The sequence below is a fragment of the Syngnathus leptorhynchus genome, chromosome 3 (genome assembly GCF_054491065.1).
Source record: "Syngnathus leptorhynchus isolate UIUO chromosome 3, UIUO_Slep, whole genome shotgun sequence".
Taxonomy (NCBI): domain Eukaryota; kingdom Metazoa; phylum Chordata; class Actinopteri; order Syngnathiformes; family Syngnathidae; genus Syngnathus; species Syngnathus leptorhynchus.
This window is the reverse complement of record NC_141197.1, coordinates 11,643,205-11,663,647: the sequence shown is the minus strand read 5'-3', so window position 1 is coordinate 11,663,647 and position 20,443 is coordinate 11,643,205. Positions and strand designations below refer to the sequence as shown.

The window sequence follows — 20,443 nt, the reverse complement described above, 5'->3', positions numbered from 1 at the left end:
ATATATATATATATATATATATATATATATATATATATATATATATATATATATATATATATATATATATATATATATATATATATATATTTATGATGGAAAGAAAGATCAGAAAAAAATTATTTCAGTCATTGTCATCTAAAAGTGGACATCATAATGCATTATTTTTTTAACTCCATGCTTATAAGGTGATAACTGGGCTGATGAGAGCAAAAAGGTTTCTTGGATAATGAGGCATAAAGCAGCCTGAGATGGGGTTCTCTCCCCCTGAATAAATCCCAAATTATACCTCAAATCAAGTGTGCATTCTCTGCTGGGGCCACAAGGTCAAGTCCATGACCTCTGACCTGATGGAGTCTGGCGAGGGGCTGAGGTAGGCTGTTGATGATGATGATGGAGAGGGAAGTGTCTGAGCCCTGCTCGCTGTCTGTCTCCGCAACCTGCTGTCCTTAGCCGCGCTCCTCCCCGCTTGATTTTAGCCAACAGCGCATCTATTATTCAGCAGCCTTATTAAAAGTTATTTTCAAAGCCAGATGACCTGCCATTGGGGGCCTCTGAGTGGGCAGACAAGCTGCAAAGCCCAAATGGACACAGTGGAGCTGCTAAAACACACAGGCTGGAAACAAACAGAAAACAGCACCTGCATTATTAAGAGGCACATTCGCCATTGCAGAAATAAGAGCTCGTGAATATTTCACAAGCGCAGTTTCAAATATAGATGAATGTTTAATTAACGACAAGTTAGCCCGCACAGGTAAGCAAAGACTCAAAAAACTATATTTCACGAAGGCACTAAAAGGATCTCTCACTAGGACATCTTTTATTAAAACCTAAAATGGCACCCAGTAGAAAACGGGCCCAACCATCAACACCAGATGTTACACATTTCCTCCTGCACAAACCCAAAATGAAGGCTCGAAATTCCAGCATTATTCATGGAGGAATTCATAAAAAGAGTGAAGGGAAATATCACTATGATATTAATAAGCTGTGTCTAGCAAATTAATTAAACCAATTTGCCTATTGGGTCATCTGAAAAAACACATTTCAAAATCAAACAGACCTTTAAGAAACACATCGATCAGCCACAACATTGCTTATGTACAGTCCAGTTGTATTTCACCTTCGAGTTCAGTTGGACTTTTTTAATTTGGATGCACTCACTTTTTTTAAAAACATTTATGTAGATAATTTGATTTTGTAAAATTAGCATTTCAATCAAATCGTTCAAGGACGGTAGTTTTTTGTTGTTGTCATTTTTGTAGCTTTAATGCAGTTTTAATGTTTTAAACTGTGTATAGTGTTACCATGGCTTAGAATGTTATTAAATATGCTTTTCAGGTATCACACCTGTCTTGTGTAGGATAAGCATTTAGGCCTACTCACCAGTGTAATTGAATGTTGGTCATGATGATCTTACGTTAACGGCTAAACATTTTTTGTGCAGACTACTTTTTGTACCATGTTTGATCTGAGACTTGAGCAATATGTTTAATATAGTCATAATGATAGCTGGGTGCTGTTTTTTTTTTTTTTTTTGCATGTTGAAAGTTTCAGTATAAGAGACTTCAGCTGTACACTAGAAAGTATACTTAAAGTCAAAATATTTTTACATTAATACTGAACCAAACATTAAACAGGATTATTACAGTATCATTGTGTTATGCATTTTGGTGTAAATGTCGTTTAAAAGTAAGAGTTAAAACTCGTTAAAAGCTCTGTCCTTGAGACACATATTTAATCTTTCCATCCAGTTATACTTTGGAAAAAAGCACCGGTTTAATTGATGCTGTTATCCCGAGGAAATGGACTTAACCCCCTGCGCGTGTGTACTTTTGAATATTCTTGTCAAAGGAGCGTGACATAACCTTTTCTCCCTTAATGCGTCTTGTGCACATGCACTTCCCAGCTGTGTCCAGAGCGAGCTGGCTGGCCAATCAGAGCGAGATAGTTGGGGTGGCGGAAGGAAGGGTGGGGGCGATAGAGGCGCATAGAGTCGGAGCAGGCCCAGGCAGAAAGGTCGGAGTAGGGGTGGGGGGCAGGAGACAGGCAGGCTGGCCGAGCGTTGCGTCTTTGAACCTAACAGATGGTGAAGGTTAGGTGACGTCCCCTGGCCCGGCCTTTCCCCAGTAATTGAGGATAATTTGAGCAGCAAAGAGAGGAGGCCTGTCCACCGTCAGGTCTGTGGAGATGAGATGAGCCTAATATGAAAATGATGCCGCATTATGGCCATCTTTGCCAGGCTGCCCGCTCGCTCTAATCCTGGCCTGAGGCGGCACGAATGAAGGAGTGTCACCCTGGGTCCGGGCGCCACGCCACGCACATGAATATATCTCAAAGGCGTGCCCCTTCCCCACTCCCCTCCCCATTAGCCACCACTCTGCCAGGGCCGATTACACACTCCCACTCAGGGGCCACAAGGAAGCGTTCGGGGGGCATTTTGGGGATACGTGCAATTGCACTCGCTTCACCTCTTTCCGAAAGAACAAAAGAAGGACCGAAAGGGCACTCGGTACCCTGCTATCGACTTCATCACCTTCCCGTGCATCTATGTGATAATGCATGGAAAAAAAAACTGGAGGATGTAAAATTTCAGCAAGGGTCATTAGATTTGCTGGATTTTAGCTGCGACTTGCAGGACCAAAGTTGTCTCCCTGGCGCAATGAATACCTTTACAGCTATTGATCAGGTAGTCAAAGCGGACGCGTTAACCTGCGCAGCCTTGAAGGAAGTTTGTGGGGAAATGAAGGCGCCCACGGGAATCTTCTTTGAAGCTTAAGCAAGCCACGAGACACAAGCCACACATGCGCTCTAAAATGTTTGTAGCCACGGTTTTGGATACATTTTTAATTACAAATATGAAGACCGGCAGTGGAATAATTTTATTCTCTACTGCCTATATAAGTTTTTAAATCTTTTCTCAAATTCGTAAAAAAAAAAAACCCCACACACATTCATTGTTCTTTTTGACCCGTAAGATCATGGCAGAAAGTGTGTCTTTGAAAAGTAAAAAAAAAAAAACAAAGAAAAAAACCCACTTTTAAATAAGATCAATTGTAAACAAACCCTGGGCAAGCCTTTGAAAGGTCCTGCCAAGAGATTTACCTTGCCCTGTGGCAAATCATATTTTTTGAACTCAGTTTAAATTTCAAGTGTCTTGGGCTTATAAGAACCTGGAACAAAAGAAAGCCCGTCTCTGAACAGCAAATATTATCTGCTGGCTGGGCAAGATGTCAAGACTGCCTTTGTTGTCTCAAATGCAGGGCCAGACCTTGTGTCTGGCAAATCCCAGAATAAAGCACAGAATATAGACTTATTTACTCGAATTTAGTGGGATCACTACAAAAATCTCATCCTTATGCACTCATAGACAAATAATCTTGATGCTGAACTCTCGTACCTTTGTTTGGATTTTCTGTTATTTCATTTCATATCTTGCATCCTTCCTTCATTTATTTCTGCTTTATGATGGTGTAGATGCTATCGCCCAGCATCAGAATTAACATTTTGCCCTCCAATGAACGGCTTTCAGGATGACTTTCTCCGCGCAATAACACTAGCGCTACTAAAGCAAGTAATGGACCTTTCTTGGTGCCTTGATCAGTGTCGTGATGAAAGCATATAGGAATATTTCACAAGGGGCCTGCTGTGACTTCCATTACTCCTTAATATGGTGCAGTCATTTGCTCCCAAAATCACAGACTCTGGAACAACCTACCACGGCAAGCACATTTGCACCTCATCCCCCTGCCTACTGAGACACATTTAGTCTTTCTTTTTGGTTTTCAACAGAAAAAAAGTCAGAGTAGGAATCATAAGAGATCTGCACCATTGGTCACCTATATTTTAAAAACCCTGTAAATAGATTTTGGAGACTTTTTTTCCATGTATTTTGTATATGTTTGAAAGTAAATGTTAAAAAACGACAACTACAAAGTGCTGGTACTCAAAATTCAACAGTTTGTTGGTCATATAATATTAAATCTATACATAAGTACATCGGTTCAATTGAATATATAAAATATGCACATTTTGTCCTTAGCTATGATTACTAGGCTCACGCATGCCGGCTTGCAGGCTCGCTGACGGCTGACGCCTGTTGTCGCAACGACAACCCGGTGGGATATACTCCAGCAAATGGAGACCTTAGCAGATGAAATTTGGCAGCTCAAACATCGAGTTACAGTATTTGTAGGCATAGAAAAGGAGCAACGCCAGATGGCATTCATTTTTCAGGCCATAGTAGTGAGATTTGATTGACAGCTGGCAGTTAAGCGGGGCGTGGTTTCACAGCTTTCAGTTTTGAAGGCCTAAGTCTTTTTCGGTGCACATTTGTAAACGTGTGTGGTGCACGGTAAGGGCTTGCAACGGTCTCGCTATCGCCCCTTGATCCCATTCTTTAATCCTCCTGATGAAGTCTGGACATTCAGAGGCATGATCCGACAGACAGCAATTTGACTGCACCATATGAGGCTCTCACATAGCTGATGGCGGGGAGGAGACGAGCACGGAGTGAAACGCCTGACATGAAATCCAAAACGAGCTGCAGCGCAATAATCTGCACCGCCCGTTTGTGCTCCTTTTAGCATCAATAGGTGTAAACATCACGCCAGGTCCTCTAAAACCCTCACGACTATGTAGGTAAACAAATGAGTCAGGTAGCCACACAAAATGGTGGCGAGCTGCACACAGCTTAGCTCCTCCCTCTGCTGCGAGGATATGACGCTGTCACCCTGATCATGTGATTAAAGAAGATGGAAAATAGCTGTGCATGGATGGCAGCTACCTCCAGACTTCCCCCGTGTTTGTCTCTCCACCTAGGGGAGGGGTCTTCAGTGTCAGGGAGAAGGACAAACACAGCGGCATTTTATACATTCATCCAGTTTTATTTTTCTTTCATGATGCTTGTGAACAGAAACTTGATTCATGAATTGTATTCAAAATCATCTTTTTCTGAAGCAGTGATTTAACAGGTCCATGAATTTAATTTTTCTTCTTGAAAAAATACAAAAGTATCTATATATAAAAATACATATGTTAAGATTATTATATATACAGTATGCCGTTTTTAACTACATGCTGAATTTCAAGATACATCAAGACTACAATTATTTCTATTTTGAGTAATAGTGAATATTTAATTCTTAAATGTGTATCTGTTGGTGTGCATCACTTTGCCACACCCATCTAAAAATCCTAAAAGTTGAAATGGTGAGAAATCATTTAAAATGACAACAATTATCTTCAAACACCTTTAATGCATTTCAAAACAAAAGCACAGCATCTCAAAAGTAATTATTTGGCCAGTTGATGAATCATTTTGGCCTAAACCATACATATAAAATATGTACGTGTGCTAAGTCTGACATCTTGAAATGAAGAATGGATTGGAGGGGGACAGAGAGTGTATAAAATAATTACATTTGGGTCAATAGACCATGCCTGGCTGTATATAAGAAGGGCTCCTCCGCCGTGTTTGTTCCTCGATCTGCTTGCATTTTCAGTGCTGACGCAGCATCGTACTCCTTAAATCGCATACTTGTGTGTCCCATATACATAATGTATCCATCTCGTGTCCTTTAGATGCATTTACTGCCTCTGGTGAAATATAGGCCCGAGGAGGGTGCAGTGCACTTCACTCTGTCACTGAGCGGGAGCCACAAGGTTACATTTAAGCCGTGATTGGGAAGGCTGTAATTAAGGTTACATTTGTCAGCTTTCAATTTTAGGTGCGAATGGAAGGGGAATTGAAGAAGAAGCTCTCTGTCTGTTACTAAACTCACCGGAGAGCTCACAGAGGTGAGCTCTCTCTAAAATGGGCCTCACAAAACTGGTCGAACGTGACATGCTTTTAATACTTTACATAATTAGATTTGTGCATCAAGAATATACTGTGAATCCAGGTCACACTCGAAAAGAATAATAGTTTCTAAATGTTTTTACAGGTGTTCTCTATGTCAACATGTACATGCCACACGTGTGGCTGTGCGGCCGGGCCACAGTTCTCTTTTTTTTTTTTTTTTTGGCTTGATGTTTTAACAAGGTGATTGAACATTATGTGGCATGCCACGAAAATAGCAAATTTTCAGTTATGTTAAGCTCCAATTTAATAAAAGGAAGCAGGGTACTTTCACCACCAGCTGGCTCCTCACGGTTGTAGTGTCATTAATATATGATGAAAAAGTGCACCAATAGTTTCAATATTTTTCACTCATGAAAGAAAATACTGGTAAAACTTTGTAATTGTGAAAACAATTTAAACTAAATAAAATAAAATCAATTAAAACAAGCAAGGGACAAAGTTAATTGAGCACTTTGTAACAGGTTGCCGACTGACAGGCCCACTCAACAAGCCCAAAATTATCACAACTAAAACAAATGAAATTTTAAAACTGATGAAAAAATACAAATAAAGGTGAAAAGGTGAGAATGTTGCGCATATAAAACCACGGCTAATGCTGTCACAACAATCTGAAAACATGTGACCCTACTAAAGACCCGAATGAGAATTGTAATCGTATTTTGATCCACAAATGCTCCATTCTGCCTGCATTCAAACCAGTTCAAACCAGTCCATGTTTCTAGTTTACATTTGACACTTTTTTTTTTTTTGCATAAAATGTTATTTTAAAAACAAGCTCTGAGGACATTCCTTGCATTATCAAATCACGCCTCCTAGTTCTGACAGAATGGAAGGCGAAAGCAGCTGGCTGCGGTCGCTATCATCGTGTACTTGCTATGCGGAAGAGTAACAGCGGTGAAATGCATGTTTAAACGGCCATAAAAAGTCCTACTGAGTGATTGATGCCGTCATTGAGGAGAGTGCAACCATGCAACCCGGGCCCCAGCAGGTGCACATCAGTTACACATTAGAAAGAGTGAGCAAGTGTGGCATGCGAGGGGCGATGTCTGGCGCAAAAAAGACGTACATCAAGTGTTCCTCAGTGCTGGCAGTACACAATGAAGACCAGAGCTCAGACCAGGGAGAGATCTGTACAACGGTGGGTTTTGGCTGCAGGGCAAGCTCAGACATCCATGGCTATTGATCCATCTATTGACTTCATTTGATGTTTCCTTTCAAGCGTAGTGTCAGGCTGCCAAGTGAAAGTATTTAGGGGTGGTCAGGGCTCTCATGTTTAATGCGCTACGTGATTAGTCTTGTGTTAAGAGATCGACTCAATCCTGTCCGCAATCTCGATTTTAGAGCTGGTTGAGGTAAGGCGGCTCCGCCGGGCTTAGTGTTTAAGTCGCTTTGCCTACAAGGCTTGTTATTTTTTCCTTTTTTAAATTTGTTAATAGATGTTCTACAAATAAAATCCCCAACTTGCCCTTTTGTGTTATTTGCTTTTGACTAGAAGCCTGAACCTTTTGTGTTTACTATTCGCAACCTTGACAAAAGTAACGGTTCCACTTTAATAAAAATAGTTTTAAAAAAGCCCCAAAGCATAATGGTGCTATCACAATGCTTTGCTGTAGATTTGGCGTTTATTTGGTGATGTGTTATGTTTGTGCAGAAAAAAAACCCCAAAGATTCAGAGATTCAGGTCCAAACAAATGTCCCCTACCTGGTTCCCTCACACAGTTGCTGTGTCCACTCAGGACTCAATCACTATGGAGGCCGCCCTTGACTTTGAATCATTCCCAGGCTCTTGGGGGCCGTGAGGATCTCTGAGGGGACAGCTTTGTGTGACGCACACAGAGCAGATGTTCCTCCAGACCAGTTTGGGATGCCGTCTCTGTCCACATGTGAACTTTGACCCCTGAGGTTGTTTGCATACTCTTGTAGCTAAGGTCAATACAGATCTCACGTGCTCATAACAGCTTTGCAGAGAACATAATGAACTTATTTTTCAAATTTAATATCATTATTCTGCCCTTACTTATTGTTATAAAAGTAATTTTATGGATTCATGCAATCTCCTTCGAATGGGTTTTAAAAAAGGTAATGTATGATTTTCTGTTTACTATATGTTTCTACCCATTTAATGAGGTACACTAAGTCCAGATAACGTTTATGAGAATGAATTTTATTATGAGCATGGAGCATGGACATTTGATCCCAGATCCAGACTAAATGCAGAGAATATATCACACTGACCTTAAATAGCTCATGAATTTGTAGTGGCCCCTACATCACTCGTGCAGGGGTCTTCACCTCTACAGCCCCCCCTCCTTTCTTTGCTATGAAGTGAGACGCTCGCAAAGCTCTTCCCCGCTGTCCACCTTCTGTGGGGAACTATTTCTACCACTGCTCTTTGACCACTTCAGTAAAGCTCAGTCACATGTATCATTCTCAATTGCTCTAACTATGTTCACATGTCATAGCATGACAGCTTCTGTCAAAACCCCAAATATTGAGATAGCAGTGAAATTGAAAATGTCTCCCTCGGATCATTTGTGTGCTGTGAGACTTCTAGAATATTGATTCCTAACAGATGAGGAAACATTTCTTGACATTATCCAAGTAAATAATGTATAAAGTGTATGGGATTGACTCCAGCTCCCGCCAACTCTGCAAAGAATAAGCTTTACACACATGCTGCCCACTACATTGCTGGCATGCAACACAATAGGAATTCAATTGGTTCCCAAAATGAAGCAAAGTCACCATGGTGCGGCGTGCAATCACAGTCATGAATATATTTTAAAATAAATACACCTCTGACAATGTCAATCAAAACTGTAATGGTAATTCATGCAATTGCGATTTGTATTCTAGCCAGGAGTGCGTCCTACTTGCATTTGCCTCATTGTTCTCATATAGTTACTGTTTGCAGCTTTGAATTGGTAATCATCCAGTTGTGTCTTCTCAAGTACACTGATGACTCCTTTCCCTGTGAGATTTTCTCTGGGCCTAACATGGCCTCATGCATTAATAAAGGTTGTTTTGCCAGTGTCTTATTATTTGTAATGTGCCAGTCTGGTAAATCATGTCTGATGGCAGCAAAGCGCCACTTGTAGGGTCAAGAATGAACAAACACAGCCAGTGTTGGATTTCAATATTGCTGCCTTTTGTTTCTACCGAAGCTAAATTTATATTGATCCGAATTTGATAATGATTCAATTTGCTCTATTAAATTTGTATGTTTGAGTGTCGGTTACACTGAGTAAAGAACACGAAGCAAACAAATTAGTGCGTAAGGGTGGATTCTGTTGCATTTAATGTCGGGTGGGATGTCAGGGACTAGAAAGCGGGAGGGGGGAGGATTAGATTTAATTGTGCGTACTCAAATATCTTTGCCTATATTTAAAATCACACATTTGCATTTAATAGTCATTTTCAAGCTTGAGTTTCGAATGACTTTTTACCACTTGCAGAATTTTTTTTCCTTGAGAGATTTACAGCCATGGAGAATCTTAACTTATAGCATGTGCAGTGGGTTTGAATGGCCAGTGTTTTCATTCTCGATGGCGGCATGAGCCTGATGAATTGTCAGGCAAATGTTCATTTAGATCAGACAGATGCATCCCTCTAATGTAATGGACATTGTATACAAAGGGGAATTAACAGAAGACATTTTACACGGAAAAATATAATTCATGCATAATAGATTGACTCATGATTGCCTGCGTTTACTGTCATTTTTCTTTTTTGCAAATTCTTTCCCTGGGCTGTTTAGCCTAATGGATTCTGAGGATATTTAATTTAGGGCTGTCCGCCGGCAAGTATGGAGCTCGAGAACATTCTTTTTACTAACATGTGGCTCGCCTGTACCACTCAACTGGCTCTCATTTAACATGTAAAGCCACAGTCATTGATCAACTGATTTAAATGTGAACAAATCTTCCTTTCTCCAGGCAAGAAGAAAGCCACTATTGGCGACCCTTGAAATTGTGTTTGTTCTGGTATTTTGATGCATACTAGGCAGAATGCAGAACTGATGGAAGCAGTTGCATCATCTGGCAATGGCATCACTTATACGTGCGGCTTGGGGTTTACTCATAATTCTTTTTTTCTCATATTTTTGCTGTGGAATAAGAATGTTGGAATGCTTTTTTAGTATGTCTGTTCTTTCTTTTCAAAAGCAAGTAGTGGTAGTGATAGGGTGAGCGGCTTAAGGGCTGGAATCATCCGTCCTCATATGTTGAAGTTCGGTCTTGGTTTCACATTCACGTCTTGATTTAGTAACTGTCCTCGACTCAAAATGTTTCTTTCTTTCTTTAGCAATTATTGAAGTACCAGATTTACATAGCATGCATTTTATCCTGTTTCTGAAATTGAAAGTCCGTCAAATGTATGTGCATTACTAAAGACAGTTAACTTTCATTTGAACTGACCTGATTATCAGATCTTGAGTCTTGTTTAATCAAATATTACCTTTCTTACTGGTAGTGATACGTTACTTGTATGACAGCTTTGTTCAAAGCGAGTAATTAAATGTGTTACTTTTTCCTAACTGAGAATCAGAATAAATCTACTTACTCACTACTCACTGTATTTAAATTACAGACCCAGGAGTATTTCACGTTTTACCAAAGATTATTGTCTCCCGGAATGCGTGTCATTTTCTGAGTGTAAATTAGCATGTAAGCTTAGTGCTGTGCTTTGTCTGGTGCTATCTTAAGTTACCTATGGGTCAGAAGACGAAGAATATTTGGAAAAATCATCACACAGTTTTTAGTCACAGCCTAGTCTCAGACTGAGACTTGCCAAAGACTGAACTTTGCAGGGTCACTATATACAACACTAGAGCTCCCATAGATTCTTTCGGCATTTTATTTTCCCACACAAAGTAAATTTCTCCCTTCATGCTCAGTCACATTTTTGCTGGTGTTTCCTCTTAGACCATGCCACTCTTGTGATTGTTTGCAAAGTTTCCCGTTTCTGGTTTTGTTGTTGCTATTGTCATAAGGCCAAGACCTTTAAATTCATGTAGATTATGCAGCTGCTGAATGAAAGAAAGTAATTTGTAATCTAACCTAGTTATGTTTAAACGCAAATAATAACTATGCAACTCATCAGATTATTTTTTTCAAAGAAATGTGCTCACTGAGAAGGCGTCAAAACACGCTACAAAATGTTTGGCATTGGTGAATGTGGGGTCAGCCAAATATGGCTGGTCCTTCGCTTCATTATTTCCCTCTCGAAGCCTGCCGGTCACCCCCCGAGTGCAGCCTGCTGGGCCCGCTATTGCAGCCGCCACGCTGGCCACTCGGCCGAGACGAAAGGCAATGAACTCCCAAACATGCCGTTCATCTTCCAGATGGAGTGATTTACTGATTTCGCATGAGAACCCCCCCTCGGACCGGCGCTCCCTATTCTGCTGAATAAACATTTATTTTCTTTAACTTGATGTTCTGATATTATGAAAATAGAAATCAAGCAGTCTAAATGAATTTGGAATGTTGTGCACATAACCCACTGATGGAGAAAATATAGAAAAATGATACTGGAGAGGATGTGTGTCTGTGCGTGTGTTTGTTTGTTTGTGCGTGTGTGTGAGTGTGTGTTGGCGGGGTGAGTATGTATGACTGGGCTGGAGCAGTCCGAGGGGACGTGGCGCTGCGGAAGAATGGCAGTCAGATTTGCTTTTTCTTGCTGAGCTGCAGAATACAGTGGTAGGGTCACCGTTATTTGTATTTTCCTATTTTTATATTTTTATTACCTTCTGTGAAAAGGGAGAGAGCTCTCGGGAGCCGGCTTTCATTCTCCTAATTTTCTCATCACTCAAATGCAGCCGCATGTCTCTTCTCATCTCCCCCATCATTTGTCTCTTAAATAATAAGCCTTTACATCTGCATACTGAATTAGGTAGGGGAAAAAAAGACTAAAAGAAGACATTTGAGAGGGATACAGGAAAAAAAGAAGGTAGGTGGGGGCTGATGTATTAAAAGATGGGAGAAGTGACCTTCTTCTTCCATGGTTTGCATGCGACTATCAGCGCACCGCCATGTTTTAGAAGGCCGCCATTTTCTTGGGCCGGCTCATTACTGTTCTGTATTTGATATAGGGCGGCGCAGGGGGATGGCGGTCGTCGTTCAACCCTACAGGCATCACATGTCGCGGGGTGTGTTATGTCTGGGCGTCACCGTGTGTGTGTGTGAGATATGTGAGGGAGGGGTAGCAAAAGGGGAGCCAGTGGATGAGACAAAAAGACCCCCAGGTTGGAGGCCAGAGCTCAAGTTCATCATTGCAGACAATGAGAAGCTCTTCACAAAGCAATCGGCCACTCGCTAATGTCGGCCCGTGCGTTCTAGTACGATCGTTAAAAGGCACTCCCGCCACCTTTGCTCAGCGACTATGCTCCTCCCGATCCGGTTCATGTCCCCCATGGGTGCATCCCACTACTTTTAGTTATAAGCCACTACACCCGGATGGCTATTTGTGTGTTTATTGTGCATCATAAAAAGAGAGGTGCTGTTTTTTTTTCTGGCCCCATGCCCACGGGGGTCGGCCTGTTCTGAGTACAATACACGGTGACAGTGCAAGCACTCTGCTGCACACTTTTTACCACCACTCACAAGGCACCAACCGCCTGGCCTCACCCCCTCCCCTCCCATCCCCTCGTTTTTGCACCCCCTCGCCAGGACATCTGCTCCCCCAGCGTAGCCGCCATTGTGATGCTCAACACTAACAGGGGTTTTAGCCACTGGTGGTGTGAAATTAAACAGCCACCTCATCCCTTGATGATAAGTGGCGTCCTGTCTTCATGGTGCAGCTATCTCCCCGTCACACAGCACAAGGTCATGCTTTCAAGGGTGATCATGGGAATTACAGTTCACAATTGTGGAGGGAAAAAAACATGAAGAGTGAACATGAAGGCAGGATAGTTGAAACGTTTGGAAGCATTTAGATTTTCAAATTTTTCAAATGTCAACCTCCATTTGCTGAAATTTTGTTTTTTGTAAAATATAAAAATGAACATGAGGATAAATTACTAAGTTGAAGTATAATAATCACTGTAATATAATCACACAATGTATTTTTTTCTTAAAAAATATATTAGGCTCAAAGGGGAAAAAGAAATCAAATCATCTGGGTAAATTATGTTTAAAATTAAAAGTTAATATTTCAGTATGACGATATATTTTTAATTTATCCTTTGCATTTTTGCAAATATAATGTATCCTTCCACACTGATTTCCCTCAACAGCCTTGATGAGTACTTCAGATGTGGATTAAAGCACTCAATTCTAAGAGGGAAATGAGTAATAATTCAGCGATATTAATAAAACATAATAATGCCATTCAGGAACATCTAAAGTCCCTGCAAAAAAAAAAAAAAAAAAAATGGAGAGAAAAAAGGATTGTTTCTACTCTTATGTTGAATGACATTGGACGGTGTCGGGAAATATCTTGGACACAACTTGGCAGGGCTGTTGGGTATGGTGGATGTTTAATTTCACACCACCAGTGGGGGCTCTGTTGAGTCGCTAGAGACATTGAGACTCATCAAAGTGTTAAAGTTGCTCTATGTATAATTCTTTGCTAGTACCTTTTTTAATAGTGCCTTTATATAACTTCTAGGTAGAGAGTGCAGTATTAGATTGTGTGCGTGTGTGTCCGTCATACCACTTTCCTCGCAACTCGTGTTCCTCTCATTTTAAGATAGTTAAGTAAAGGAATTGAAAGTTAAATTTTTTTTTTTGTTAAATCTCACAAAGGCTTTTTAAAATAATATCAGAAATCCACATCATTATGAGATTCCAGATAGACTGTTAATGCCAGTGGAGTCATTTTCCAGTCGGACTAATGGTGGTGATAGAAGAGGCCGCCCGGGCCCGAGGCCACATTGTACGCTGGATGGCCGTCCATGTTCCTCACAGAAACTGATTGGACCCATTCCACACCATCGCATACTAGCAGAGTTGCGCCAGCCATGTTTAGGGTGTGTTTTGTAGTTTTGTGTAAACAGTGATTTTCATCAGAATGCGTCTTTATTTATTCTTATCATTGCATCATAATACACAAGTACCTGTTTTATTGATCTCAATATAAATGAAATAATCATGAAGCTCAAAGATTTTATGATGTAACTGAACCCCGTTTAAAAACAATAGCACTCTGTATTCAACCCTTTTGATTTAAATTAATCATTAATTAATGGGTGTTGATGATGAAACACGTCATGCAAATCGTTAAAATGTAGAAGAATTTACTTTTAGCAAATCATAAAAATGTTCAGGATTGCTCTTTGTAATTACTTTCATAATTTTGAATGCAATAATGTTTTATAAAATATCTAACAAACTAATTTATTTGGAAAATGTCATTTTGGCCAGTTATTTTTTATGTGTGAACAGATGCAAGACCCTCCATGCACGCTCGTGCACACACACACACACACACACACACACACACACACACACACACACACACACACACACACACACACACACACACACACACACACACGCACAAAGTGTAATAAACTGAAATCATTTTGATGAAAAAAAAGAGTGGCACCATGATTCGGGATGGCTTGGAGAACGATGCCCTCAAGTATCACCCTGGATGATAAGGCAATCCCAGTCACTGCATAAATAAATAAATTAAAATCACATTCCATGTTCCCACCTCCCTTCCCACGCTCACTCTGCCAAAACCTGACCCCTCATACAGCCACCATTGCCATCCAATGTCCACTGGCGTGCAAAAAAAAAAAAAAAAAATGAATGTAGCTTTTGCAATAAATAATGTATTTCACTAATATGCAGTCTTTGACCCATCGCACATCCACGGCTTGCACATCCAGGAAAGGAAAAACCAAATATTGAACAGGGGACAGGGGGGAGCATAGTCCGGCAACTGCTTGATGATAGGCTCGAGTGCCAAAGAGTGAGAAAAAAGGACAAGAGTGAGGGAGTCTAAGAAGATAGCGAGGGAGAGAGTGGCAAGCATATTATAACTCATCCATGTGGATCACCTCGGTAGATTGGGAGCAATCCCTTGTTGAAATTGTCTTCTAAACACTTATGAGAAGGACAAGGAGACAGGACGGACACTTTTTCTCGCACTCCCTGCTGTCCCAGCTCAGGTAGAGAGACCTCTGACGGACAGACCGCTGCTTGTGTCTGTCGATTTCACTTTGTGCATGTGCGTGTGTGAGTGTGTGTGTGTTGTAAGCCAACCAGCCGGCTAGTGAGTGTGTGCACATGTGTTGGAGCGAGAGCAAGCGAGAGAGAGAGAGAAAGAAAGAGAGAGAGAGAGACTGTGTGTGTGTGTGTGTGTGTGTGTGTGTGTGTGTGTGTGTGTGTGTGTGTGTGTAAGGAAGAGGGGGTAATATGCACCCTGGATGTAGCCTTCTGCTTTAAACAGCTGCCTACAAGCCCAGGTATAGCGCGCCGGCTTCTAAATAAGCAGCACGTTCATGGTGTCCCCCCCCCTCCCATCCCCGCCCCCCTTCAAGACTGTGAAATCAGACTCATACAGATGCGTGGGGCTTGAGTAGGAGCACGAGGCGGCTCCTGCATGACTTCCTGAAGGCTAGAGGTGTAGGGGACCAGCAGAAAGGGAGACTGTAACCACACAGAGGGGGAAAAAAGACAGTAAGGTCAGTAAAAGCTTTTTTGGAATGTGTGCTGTGGTGGTGGAGTCAGTCTACTTGGGAGCTGCGACCGAGGCTTTGGAAGTATTGATTGGTGAAGTTTGTGGCAAGCGTGCTCTGATTTGAGGCTGCCAGCTGAGAGCGCATGGAAACACTGGACGTAGGTGACGTGAGGGAAGAAGGGTGGGGGGTCATGTGTGTGTGTGTATGTGTGTTAGGGGATGGGGGTTAACTTGAAGTGGCCCAACTCTGAAGTTGTGTGTGTGTGTGTGTGCGTGCGTGTGTGTGTGTGTGTGTGTGTGTGTGTGTGTGTGTGTGTGTGCATGGATGCGTACTTCTTGAGCTTGTGTGTGCATAGGCTGCAAAATTGACAATTGACATTGTTTTTAAAGTACATGCATGCATTCAACCTTTCGATAGCTTTTAAAACATAACTGCCCAAGTCATTTTATTTATTGATTTATGAAATTTTTCATTTCAAACTTTCTACGTGACCTGGATGACAGAATATTATTTTGCAAGCATGTTCTATTTTTAATTGATATTGTGACAGTAAGTAAAAATGAACAACAGTTATGCTATTAGTCTTTAGACCTTTTAAATAATAAGTCAGGCTGACATGTTAAAGTTGGAAGTGGAATGTTTGTATAACTTAATGACAAGTTGCAAAATTGTTTAACGTACATGTTAATCCCTGCGTTTAATGTTTGGAACCTACAGTCAAGTTGAAAGTTGTTTTGGATTTGCAACTTGATGCAAAAGTACATAAAGTCTATTTTTGTTACATATAAATAAAAGTGAAGCTCAACAGCATTTTAAATGTTGACATTGGGTCATATCAGATTTTTAAAAAATGGAACAGGATACAATTATCTATTTCCTCAAAAGAGCCATCCATTCACAAAGTGTGTATCTGGTGAACGCAGCAAACAGGAAGTGTGTCACATGGTGACATTGCCCAATGAGAAGGGGTCAGTGCATCCACGTGACCGTCGCAGAGACAAATGTAGACACACACTCGCACATTCACACATGTACACAGACAAGATGGTGCCATCTTCCAGTTGAATTTCAGTCTGTTTTTATTTTTGATGGTTGCAGTGAGCATTGGCTACAAATATGCATGACATAAAATCTCTTCATTTATTGGTTAATTCTATTCACCTTTTCTTTACATTTTAAAGGAAAAAAAGGGGTATTATGGCAAATATTTGAAACATGCTTTCGCTATATGTGCCGGCATTTAAATGCGTCGCGCAAAAGTGAAAAAGCCACTCCGACCAAATTGTCAGCAATACTAAAGACATCAAGACAAAAATTTCAGCCATCCATCACAACTGTCGGCCGGTTTCTGTGGCGACAGTGATTTATTCCTGGGCTGAAATCCATTTGGACTCCCTCGCTAACTCACTCACTTCCTCACATTCACTGTCTCACATGCACACACACACGCACACACAAATCCCCAACACTAAGTACTTATTCTCACAGAATATTAATAAACTAAAACTAAAACCAAAATTGCATTCTACTATATTGCAATGTCAATTTGAATTCAATTAATTGTTCAGCCCTGAGTGTTAACCATGTGATGTTTAATCTGCTGGCAAGTGCATGTAAGCCTGCGTAAAAACTGTACACCGAGGAGTGTGTGTTTACAGTGTTGAGCAGCGAGAGAGGAAAAAAATAGATACAGGAAAAGCAGGCTTGCTCACTTTCTTCATTTCATTTCCTCCTTTTCCTCCACAGCTTCTGTGGTATTTTTTCATACGTACCATAAGTCACAAACCTATTGGCTTTGTGAGCAGATTTATCAGTCCGTCCACTGCTACTAATATCCTCCATCCACCAACTTGCAAATCCCCTGCTCTAGTTTGACCCGAGCCCACGGCTGCTCCCTTAGATCACATTCAGTCACGTGAGCGTTTCCTCATGAATTCTGCCATATTGGTTGATGGCTGTCACGTAGATGCATGGTTAGGAACCGGAGCTGTCAGCTCGGAACGCATTTGTCTGTCTGCGTGGCTTTGTTAGCTGTGTGCGTGTCTGGCTTGCGTTTGTAGCTGGAGTTAAAGGCAGCCGACATGCATGAGGCTTCTGCGGCCTGCGCATGTATGGCGGCTGAGGCCAGTCTGAGGAGGAGGCTGGCCAAGTGGCTGCAGAGGTCACTCGGGCGTCGTGAGAGTCGTATGGTTCCTTTAGTCATCGATAATGGAGGATTTCATCTACAAATGGTTTTATAACTAGCCCCTGCTGGTAATTTATTTTGATCATTAGAGAAGCAGGTGCTTTGCACAGAAAATATCATGCTGAGATCTGCATAGTGTGTATATACAGTGTCTGATGCCATTTTAAAAAGCATTTTTACTGTTTTTTTAATTGTTCTATCAAAATTTTGCCAATTATTTGGAATTAGTCTAAACTAGATTTGTGACTAGCGGTATTCTAAAGAATCGCTGCACTTCAGTTGTATTTAACTTTAACTAGAGTACAATAGTACATTTCCATTTGATCTTTTAAACCTTTAAATCTTTTTAAACCGTTAGCAAGGTATATTATTTAAATTTAACTTTGCTGTGCAATACGTTTGAATGAAAAAATGTACAGTATTTTTATTTTCCTATTAAACTGTGCATAATGTTGCATTGTTTTTTCTGAATTATGAATGTTGTTTTTCAAGATCACATATTTGCCTCATGTTTCATAAAGACTTAAACCTTCCACAGAATATTTTTTGAGGTTGAACTGGGTTTAACCTTCAGTTTGCGAAGCACTGATCTAAGCAGACAATGGTCAGCCACTGAAATGCAATTTTGGAGCATGACAATACTGGTGACATCCCCTCTTAAGTGTCCTGCTCAAGTTTAAGGCCTGTGTGAAACTTTGAGTGCTGCTGGTCATAGTGATTAAACTCAGACTAAGGTCTTGGCGCAGTCATGATAATGTGGCAAAGGTACGCGTTCTCCCAAAATCCTGGATTAACGGCTGCTTTAAGAGCTTAACATGGTCGGCCATTCAAACATGCGCCGGATTGACTTTGCTGCTTGTTAGCGCCTGACAACAGCAGGAAGAATAAGGGGAAGTCATCAGTGCCTACACTTTCCTGCAGACAACACTCATGTGTTCTGACACGGTGGAAATCATTAGTATGATTATGTATAACAACAATGACAGAATTGTATATGATATTTTGTCATATACTTCTCAAGCAAACATGCTGACGGATTTCCGAAGCGTGTACCTTTAATTTAGCTGACGTAAAATTATTTTTGAATTTTTGGAGGTATTTAAATATTTTTAGAAGAATCATTCATTTATTCATTCTCACACTAGAGAGTAAATGTTTCAACTTTCTGATTGGTGGGTTTTGTCTCAACGAATAACATTCTGGCAAAAAATGTTTGTTTGTTTTCTCCCCCAAATATTCAAAAAAAAAAACATTCTGATTCGTGGATTGCACTTTGACATGCAGACTTCTGTATATTTTATTCTGTTCCTTAAAATGTAATTTTAACATTTCAGATCGCTTCATTTCACCTTAATGAATAGCATTTTTGAAGATTTTTTTTTGTGTGTTCTCAGAAAAGTTATTTTGGGGATTTTCTGATTGGTGCATTTCACCATGACAAATTAGCATTACAGTTTTTTCCTCTTACTTTTCGCCACAAAGTTTTTAGATTGAAGGTCTGGTGTTTGTTCAGGGTATTTCTTATTTTCAACAATTTAAACAGTTAAATTTGATACAATGGGAACTACAGGGATGGACATGATATTTAAAAAAATGTTGCCTATTGTTTATTATTTTATGCTGTGTGTAATGTAATTTTTTGACGCTTAATTAATTGTTTCTTTAAGAAAAATAGAGTGCATTACATTGTTTAAGATACACCATGACAGTTTTTCTTCACAGCTAATCAAAAATCTTCCTGTCCCATGTAAACAGTTAAGAAAAAATATAATAAATACATAGTTTTATCCCAATCAAACAAGTAATTCGTGTGAAAGTAATTCATACATTTGGGAAACTTCACTGGATCTTCTGTGAGTAAAGGAGGTTCATTAGTTAGTGGGTCTAATCACATTCAGTATGTTGACTTCAGAAGTCCCAACTTGCACAGTTTGTAAATAAATGCAGGGCAGAGTGATCTCATCCTGAACAAGTTTCTCAAGCATGCAAACTGACTTGGATGCATCCGTCTATTAGGTTAATTACATTAAAGTCAACGATTTCACGAAACGCCTCTTGACATCCTCATTGCTGGCTTGTTGTTGTTTTCAAATTGGTCTTCATGCTGGCCTGTGGGTTACTGAAATCTGCAACATGGAAATGCGATGTAATCACGTTAGGCCCTCTTGCACAACGTCTGGACCAAATACGTATGGTCATTCCTTGTCTTATTACGGCTTATTACTGCAGTCATGTGCATAATCACCCCGTGCTTTTGTTATGTGTGAGTAACTTTTGCACCCCCAGCTGCAATCCTGACAAATTATTGTGCTTTTTCAGGCCTACTCGTTTATCCGGGCTGTCGCCTGTGTCTATAAGACAAATTCTAATTGTTTTGTTTTTTTCCCAGCGCGTTCTCAAACATAACAAGGAACTAAAAACAAAATGAGCAATCCTGATCAGTCAGCAAAACAATTATTTGATCAATTCATTTTTTTCTCCACCATAGTGCACACAGTAGAATGAACTACAGTAGATACTCATTTTATTTTTAATTTTATTTTAAATACATCTTGTTTGTTTTATGGTATGAAAAATGCAACTTTCAAATTTCCCTGAGTAGAATTTCTCATTTTGATGTACTGGTCCTGCCTCTTGTTTCATAGCGTGCTATCTGTAAGAGTAATGGTGGAGGTGTTTGGTGCTATGTTGATTCAATCTTGGCTCTTCTGCAATAATTCAGAAGCGTGCAAGAAGGGGCGGGGTGAAGGGGGGAGGCACCATTTTA

At 40.5% G+C, this 20,443-nt stretch overlaps 1 protein-coding gene across 11 annotated transcripts in view; it reads left to right on the top strand.

The window, feature by feature from the left end:
• The window catches only part of zfhx3b (zinc finger homeobox 3b), a 308,314-nt gene that overhangs the window by 96,646 nt on the left and 191,225 nt on the right, over positions 1-20,443 (top strand). The window contains exon 1 of one of the 11 annotated variants that reach the window (XM_085907650.1): positions 15,430-15,494. The exons of the other annotated variants lie outside the window; for them this stretch is intronic. The gene's annotated coding sequence lies outside the window, so the exon portion shown is untranslated. Of the gene's footprint in view, positions 1-15,429; positions 15,495-20,443 lie in introns of those variants that run through there. 11 annotated transcript variants of the gene reach the window in all.